Below are 9,001 nucleotides of genomic sequence, written 5' to 3'. Positions count from 1 at the left end.
AACCAATATTCAGATAGGCTTTTATACTCGGTATGCAGCAGTAACCCCATTTATCGGAGATGAATTGCAGCATAAGAGACAAAGAATATTTATATATATATAGATTATTTATAACATCAGAAATAAGAAATGGAAATGTTCTGTAAGTGGGAAGAAATGCCTGTTGATCGATCAATCAATCAATCAATCAATCAATCAATCAATCAAATTCAGGGCACTCAATCATAAGATTACCAGTATTTTGCCCAAGTGCAGCATGGGCTGGTCCAATTTAAGATTCTTTTTAATGTTTCAAATAGCCTAATAATAATAATAATAATAATAATAATAATAATAATAATAATAATAATAATAATTGGATAAATTAAAAGCATTTGGGGGGAGAGTAAGTGAATCTGAACCAAGTTTTGCCTATGGATATATCTTAACATTTAGAGCACCAGGGCTCTTTTTCTTTTAGAACTACAGCCTATTTCACTGATCTCCATGAGGTACTTTCACCCCATTAGCAAAGTAATTAAAACTGAGAGTACTGATCAGTTAGTTAATTTATGCATAGTTTTGCAGCATTTTACTTGAAAGGATGAATGTCATGAAATTAATAAAACATAAAATTATTGTTATGTAGGCTGCTAACAGTTTGTAGAGGCTACAGTAAAACATAAAACTATGTTTGAAACAATGGAAAAGAATGATGAAATTACCATGCTGAAACACTTCAGGACACAAATTGCCTAAGGAAGGAATTGAACTGCTGGTAAAGTCAACTTCATCCAATGTCTCTTGAGTGGTCAATGTCACCCCAATTTCACTCATATTTTATGGAGTTTTATATACATCTTTATAATTATGTACCCCCCTCACGGCACTTATGCCCTTGAAAGGGCTTTGGCCTATCCAGCAACCACTGCTCAGTCCGAAGGCCTGCAGATTATGAGGGGCTGTGTGATCATCGCAACGCAACCTCTCGGTCGTTATTCTGGGCTTTCGAGACCGGGGCTGCAATCTCACCATCAGATAGCTCCTCAAATCTAATCACATAGGCTTAGTGGACCTCGAACCAGCCCTCAGGTCGAGAGAAAAATCCCTGACCTGGCTGGGAATCGAACCCGGGGCCTCCAGGCGAGAGGCAGACACGCTACCCCTACACCTTGGGGCTGGCATAATTATGTAGATAAACATAAATCATTTCTTTCTGATTCATGTCTGACATGGTCTCACGAAGTTTAGAAATAGCATGTATGAATCGGAGGTTTGTGTGCTGTTTTGTCTCACTTTCTAACAATCTAGCTATTCAGCTTTCAAAATATGGTTATTATTTCAACAACATATCAACATTCATGGAATGTAGTCATTATATATTTTTTTTTACTTAATCAAATAAATAGGTAATTAACTGGCAGCTTAAAATATGAAAAACTGAATCAAAAATACTGTACATCCTTATGCAATGAAAAATCTTTTTCCAATTTTTCAGTCAACTTCACCACAGCAGTCAAATTCACCTACCCCTCTCCTCCCTGGTGCATGTGTGTTTTGTGTATGAAGTATACCAGGCAAATACCATGGATACCAGGCAATTGCAGCCTGTATCATCCATATTATTGGCATGTTACACACTAATGGACCTGCAGGAGAAGGGAAAAGACTTCGGGGCTATGAGTATGTGTATTTATATTTCAGAAATTATTCCAGAATAAATAGAAATACAGTCATGACATCATAGAAGAGCCTGTAACAACCACATCTAAAGCTTTCAAAATGGTAGGAAGTTTAAGAAGATTTGTTGACAGCTCAAGTCAAATGTTTATGATGACACGATCCAAGCTTTAATGAAACTGAAGATTTTGTCTATCATGTGAAACTAAACACACCCAAACAAACAAACATCACTAACTTTTTTAAGTGAGCAATGGAATTAGTGTATTGCCACATCATCATCATCAAAAAGTTATTTCATTCCCACCTGCTATTGAGGTGGGCGGGCCACAGCTAAACTAGTAGCTCTTAGGCCAAGTGGAAAGGAGGAGATGGAGAAAATTACATTATAGCTGTATGTGTCGTACATACCGAAAAAGAAAACTGAAATGGAAGAGGCACGAGGACACCGTGACAACAAGCCGGGCCCAGGAGCGACCCGCAAAGCACCCCTCCCGGGCAAGACCCCTACAAATACCAGAGGAGACGGGAGGAGAAATTTATTGACATGTCGACGTATCTCGGGCGCGCATATGAGAATAGTGAATACAGAGATTTGCTACAAGTGCATGAACAAGTTATTAGATTACATGTACAGAGAATGACAAAATTATGAAGCACAATAATAAGAGATCAGTAGTGCGAGAAGGGGAGGGGCTGTTGCAGGAGAAAATTGGCGGAAGGAGAGGGGTAATGTTGCAAGAGAAGATAATAGACAGTGGTGGTCATATTGATGAGGGACGTAGCAAAGAGACGAAGAAGATCCAGGATCGGGAGAGACTGTAAAATGGTGGTTGGTTGTGAAGTGAGGAGGGGTACAGCGGGTTGAGGGGGGGTATAGTGAGGAGTCAAGGAGAAACAAGGAGAAGGATCAGGTGGTGTAGAGGAGGCTTGACGTGGCGGGGAGCGGGAACGTTTTACACGATATGTTCGCCGACGGAAGAGGACACCATTGGTGATGAGACGGTCAACTTCATTGGCGGAGGGAAGTTGTAGGCGAACCATATAGGTCGGACCGTCGTCGTTGTAGATCCGGAACGCCCGTTGAACGGAGACGCCGGCCTGTTGCAGTTCGTGCAGGACAACCTGGTCAGAGATGGTAGGGTCCAGGCCACGAATGACACAGCTGTGGGAGGAATACGAGGAAGGAGCAGGAGCAGCAGTAGATGGGCCGGACGAAGCGAGATCTGTAGTAGCGACGGAACTGGCAGGGGGTAATGAAGGGTTGTCAAGGATGGTAGCAGGGGAAGTAGTAATAGTAGACATAATTGGAGACGGGTGACTAACGGTGGTGAGAACATTTGGAGGGGGCAAGGGAGTGGAGACAGATGTAGAGCAGGTAGTAACAGTGGCAGTGATAGTTGTGGCAGTAAGCGTAGTAGTGGTGGAGGGAGACGTAGTGAAAACTACGGGGGGGGGGAGGACTTGGTGAGTTTGCGAGAGGAACGACGGGGAACAGCATGAACAGTTACGGGGTAACGAAAGTCTTTTAAAAGCTCTTCAGGTGGAGAAACCACTTTATATCGCTGTCCATGTACGTAAATGCCGTCGGTGATGAGTTTCTGTGCCTCACACAAGTCATAGTAGAAAAGCAGGACATCCGGGGAAGGTTGTCCCGAAGTGCGGTCTTGAAGTCTGATGATGTCACAGAGGAAAGAGCCTTCAGGATCAACTGCCCAGCAGATGGGGGCTTCCGTGATGGTGAGGTCCACGCCCTTAACCAGGACTGCATACATAGCGGGAAGGCGACAACCAACGAGGCGTCTGCCTAATTATTGTTGATTGGGCCGGCTGAGTCAGGGATGAGAAAGGCCACCCAGCCGAAAAAAGAGCGTGGAAAGGAAAAGAGAATGTGCTGACGACACACCTTCTGCCAATTAGTGTTGAGCGTGTGTATTGCCACATGTGCTAAATTATGTATAAATACTGTGAATGCTGTTGTTTTACTAGTGTTTGTACAGTATATTTTCATGTGAAAACTTTCATCTACAATACAGGACAATATGACAGCTCTTAAGGTACAGTAAAATGCATAATACTGTAATAAATATTATTCATTACAATGAATTTATTTAATTTTATGTATTTATACAGTACTGTACTATATTTTTGCTTAAATATTCCTTCTTGGTTAATTCCAAATTTTGGATAATTCAATTTTTTTCTGATTCCCCTTGGAGTTCGAATAAAAAAAAGAGTCTACTGTATTTTTAATTTATTCTTGGGACTCAAAATATTCTGTAAGACACTTTACAAAAGTGCAGAAAAATTGCGTAAGTGAAGAATGCCCGTGTAATCTGAAAAATCTCAAAGAGAGGCAATTGAGAAGCTTTGTATTATGGAATCAGAGCAACAAGTTAGTAATAATCTAACAATAAGAAAACAACTACTCCATTAAAGGAAGTACCATTGATTATAAATATGTGCATACTTCTGATTTTCCAGGCTTCTTTTCCAGTATAGTGGCCTTTGGTTCAGAGGGCCCCAGGTTCGATTCCCGGCTGGGTGAGGGATTTTAATATTAATCCCCTTGGCTTGGGGATAGGCCTATTGCCATTCCTTGATGGATACAGTACTTTTGTATCTGTCTCTTGGCACAGGCCAGAGCAAAGTGTAGCTTCCACTGAAGTCCCAGTCTCATCCATGGCTGTGACAATATGGAAGCTGCTGGGGTATGAGTGGTGCTGAGTAATGGCACTCGGAGCACACATAGTGTCCGAGTGTTATGAAAAGTGTTGCTCATAGAGTCAGTCGTGCTGCAGTGGCACATTCTGGCCCAGTGAGGAAAGCAATGGCAAACTACCTCACTCCTCATCTTGCCTAGTACGCCTCATTTGGGCTCTGCCATTGGTTTTTGCGGTTTCCGTATAACTGCATAGCCTTTGGTGGTGCTATTTGAGGATCCAACCAGCCTCTGGGCTGATGACCTAACAGACAGACATGGCTTGGGGACTGGTTGTTTGTGCTGTTCCCAACATCCCTGCTACTCACATACAAAACTATCCTCCACCACCATAACACACACAGTTTCCAACATATAACAGATCAAATGATTATTTTGTAAAGGAGATGGGGTGTGTTTAGCTCAGTGGCTTAGCTACTGGCTTCCCAACCAGAAGGTTGAGGTTCAAATCCAGGTCAATCCTGGGTTGAGATTTTCACCTCAAAAAATAAATCACATGGCATCAGGAAGGGCATCTGGTCTTAAAACCCTGGCCAAAATCAAAATGAGCCTGGGTGGCTTCAGCAACTGCAGAAATAATTGGGACAAGCTGAAGAAAGTTTCTTTATAGGAAATAAAATAATCATAATTTTGTGTGGCTATCATAGCAATATTAAATGTACTAATTTTGGACATCAGAGATAAACTATCTTAAGTGACAATTCACTAACTTTATAGGAGATCAGAAAGAAACTGTGAAGTGCATATTTTGCTACCTATAAGGGATCAAATTAACAGTTCCGACCAGGGTAAACTATCGTAAGATCCAATATGATAAGGAGTGCGGCAGAAGGCATAATGTTTGAACTGTTGTATGATCACTTACCATTGTTTATCACTGGGTTCTCCTTGTACATACAATAGTATCACACAACTTATCTTCAGTCCCGGGAAATATACACATACAATAGTGTACCCATAAGCAAAACAAGTCACATTAGATAAAAATTTCAAAATCTTTGTTTTTGCATTTATGATAGTTTATCTCTGACGTCCTGAATTGTGACTGAGAATTTACTTTTAAATGATAGTAATTATTATTTTCCATATTTTTCAGGATACAACACTAAAGAACATCAGTTAGCATGCCGGAGCCACCACGCTTGATACTCGCATCAAGCCGAGCACCAAATCTTGGGCTGGTGAAGGAAACTCTGCTCCCTCATGTGCGACTTATCATCTACAAGTATGATACCAGCACACTGGATGACATCCTGTGTGAGTTCTTCTACTGAAACTAAAAGTTTATTGCAGCAAAAAGCCAAAATAGATATACAAATGAACATACAGTAAAAGATATGTACTTGTAGTTAATCACTGCACAATTTCATTAGTGAATTTGTTTTTTCTTGCACATATTAGCATGATACCAGGTACATTGATTGTTACAGAGTTCACATACACAATCCTCGCTTGGAAAGTGAAATCTTTTGTTGGTGCAAAGCTTGTGGTGAAAACCATGCACTGCAAATTTCATGATGGTTTGTCTCAGTTTGTAGTTGGCCTGTCTCCAGTCTTCTGTCAGTATGGCATATGTTGTATAAAATTCGCTCCAGATCGTGTTTTTTTCCTCAAGCAATATTTGATAGGCTTTTTTTCAAAAGTCTTGGTATTTGGTAGATTCAATTGCAATCTCATATCTTCTATGAAGAAGCTTTCTTTAATCATAATGTAGGTCAGCCTTGATGGTGATGGTATTCCTTCAAGCACTCTTTTCATAAAGTGGGCCTTAATTTTTTCTAGTATTAGGAGGTCGTTTACTGTAAGAGTATCCCATATTATGTTGAGTCCATAGGTAGCTATTGGCATTGCAGTTTGGAAGGGGTTCATTCCTGTTTGAGTTATGAGCTGTTGGAGATTTTTGATGTTGTAAGCTGCTCTTATTGCAGCAGCTGCCCTTTCTTGTATATGTACTCTGAAAGATGTCAACATTGTTTGAAGGGTGATACCCTTTGAAACAAGTTCTACTGGTTCATCGTGAAGAGTGAAAGTGTCTTTTGGAGTTTTCCTCCTTCTTTTCCTGAATGTCATTTGTTTGGTTTTCTGTTGATTTATTTGTAGACTGTTTGATTCTGTCCATCTTTTGAGTTTTAATAGCAGTTCTTGTAATTCTTTTATATCAGCTGATCCTAGGACCATGTCATCTGCATACATTATTAGAGTGGTTGAAGTGTTTTTGATGATTGAGGTGATATCTGTTGTCATAATATTGAAGAGTGTAAGACTCACAGGATCACCTTCAAGAACACCATTTGTCTGTAGTATTTTGTTTGATAATGTGACTCCGTCGCCTATTTGAATGTAGTTGTGACTCAACATATGTGTAATTATTTTTGTAAGTGGGTTAGTCTCCCCAACCATCCGTCTAAGTTTATGGACGAGTGTCTGTCTGTCTATGTTGCAAAAGCTTTCTTGTAGTCTATCAAGACTGTATAATATTTTTTCCAGGGTTTCATAGGGTATCTTTTATCTGCTCTATCAGGTAAGAGATTGTGTGTTGGGTGCTTCTCCCCTTCCAAAACCCGAACTGATTTTCTGGGAGAGCTGGGTCTATAATTTCCATAAGTCTGTTTGTTACGATATTAGAGAACATTTTATATGGCATATTTTCAAGTGCAATTCCTTGGTATGAATCTGGATCATTGGTGTTACCTTTCCCTTTGAAAAGAACTTTTATAGCTGAGTTTCTCCATGCTTCTAGAATTTTTCCACTCATGATACATTTGTTGAATAAGCATACTCTTCCATTATGTGAAAAGAATCCTTAAGGTGTACGGCACATTTGCCGTCTGGTCCTGGAGCCTTCTTATTTTTTGCTTTCATTATTGCTTGTTTTATCTCTATTGTGGTGATTGGGGAGGGTGTTTCTGCTCTATCATCTGCAGGAAATTCGTATGCAGTGTCCTTATGCTGCTGCTTGAGTATTCAAAGTGATTTTCCCATGTTTCAACTGGAACCTCTCTCACGGACATTATTCTTCTCTTTCTGAGTGACGTGAAGGGATCCTTTTCGGTATTTTCAGCTTGTTTTCTTGCTTCCTCTTCTATGTAACATGTCTTTTTCATTTTTATTAGTTCTTTATATGATTTTCTTTCACTTTCTTATTGGGATAGATCCATCTCTTGCATTAAGGTTCTTGCCTGGTGTAGTGTTGCCAATGTCTTTTTTTCTTTTAATATAGCATTCCTTGTCAAACCATGGTTGTGGTCTCCTTCCCTTGTAGGGGATTGTGCATGGCAAGAATGTTGTAGTACAGAGTTCTGTGGATTTTTCCAATTCATTCTGGTTGATTTGTGATGTGCATCGATTATTTTGTCTACATTCTTTGTGAGTTCATATATGTCTATTTTCCTGGACGTGGTGTGGGGTTCTGGATTGTTTTGTGGGTATAACTGGTGAATGCTGATTCTTGTGGCTATTGGAATATGTTTCCTAATAAGTGTCATTGGTGATAACCAGAGTCCTTCTTCTTCTCTGAAGAAAACGAGGTCAATTGTATTAGTGCCATTTGGAACTATTTATCTTTTAGTCTGATCTGTTGATAAGTGTGTAACCTTCCTCTAATCGTATCTCCAGCAACAGATCCGTTTTTGTGTTTGGCTTGTCGATCCTTGCATTTATATCACTGGCTAGGATAACTCTTGAGTCATTATTTGTTTCTGTGATTGCCTTCATCACTTTCTCCACTGTGTCCATTTTTGGATGAATATGTATATCCATGATAGTTATCTCCAGGATTAGGATTTTTAGGTGCAAATTTCAGATGAAAAAAAGGGAGGGAAAAGGTGCTCAAATAAGGTTTAAAAAAAAGGGGGACCAAAAGGTGCTGGTTTATTCAACTAATTCAACGATTTCTCTTTCCTCTATTCTAGTTTATTGAATTACAAACAAGTACATCAAATTATCACTCATCAAAAGAAGGAAAAAAATGAAGCTGTTGTACTTCAAGACATTAAGCATCTCTACATTTTTAAAAGTAAGTCTGTTTCTATTAGGAGATAGAATGTCTTTGTAGATGCTAAAGCTTCTTTAGATATCCACAGAAACCAGTGGGGCAAACCTTGTATTCACTTGGAATGGCAACTCTACAGATGTGGAAAATTCCTCAATGTCTGTATTCTTCTGAAGACTAGACTCAAGTTTGTCTTTGGCAAAGTCTTCTGACTGCTCCCTCATGGAAGCAAAAATACCACATTGTTTTTCCTTTTCCAGACCTTGTTCTTCTAATCATTTAATAACTGTGGTCAGGTACTTGTAACAATGGACACAATATAGTTCTGTCTGCAAATTATGTATTTTCTTCAGTAACAGAATTTGTTGTGCCTTGGAAATTACATCTGCATTGGCTGGATCCATAGAAAGCACAAACTCTCCGATTTTGTCAAAATTCTCACACAACATGGCAGCACACTCAATCCACAATCCCCAGCGAGTAATGACCGGGAAATTTGTTTGGAAGGGGCAGGCCAGTGGTTTCCCTGTAGGCAACAACATGACTCGGAGCATTCAGTAGAATCTTCTTCGGGGCAGAGATGAATTGATTTGCAATGTCGTATTTGTTCCTACGGATTCACAAACCCT

The sequence above is a fragment of the Anabrus simplex genome, chromosome 1 (genome assembly GCF_040414725.1).
Source record: "Anabrus simplex isolate iqAnaSimp1 chromosome 1, ASM4041472v1, whole genome shotgun sequence".
Taxonomy (NCBI): Eukaryota; Metazoa; Arthropoda; class Insecta; order Orthoptera; family Tettigoniidae; genus Anabrus; species Anabrus simplex.
This window is presented reverse-complemented; position numbering follows the sequence as displayed.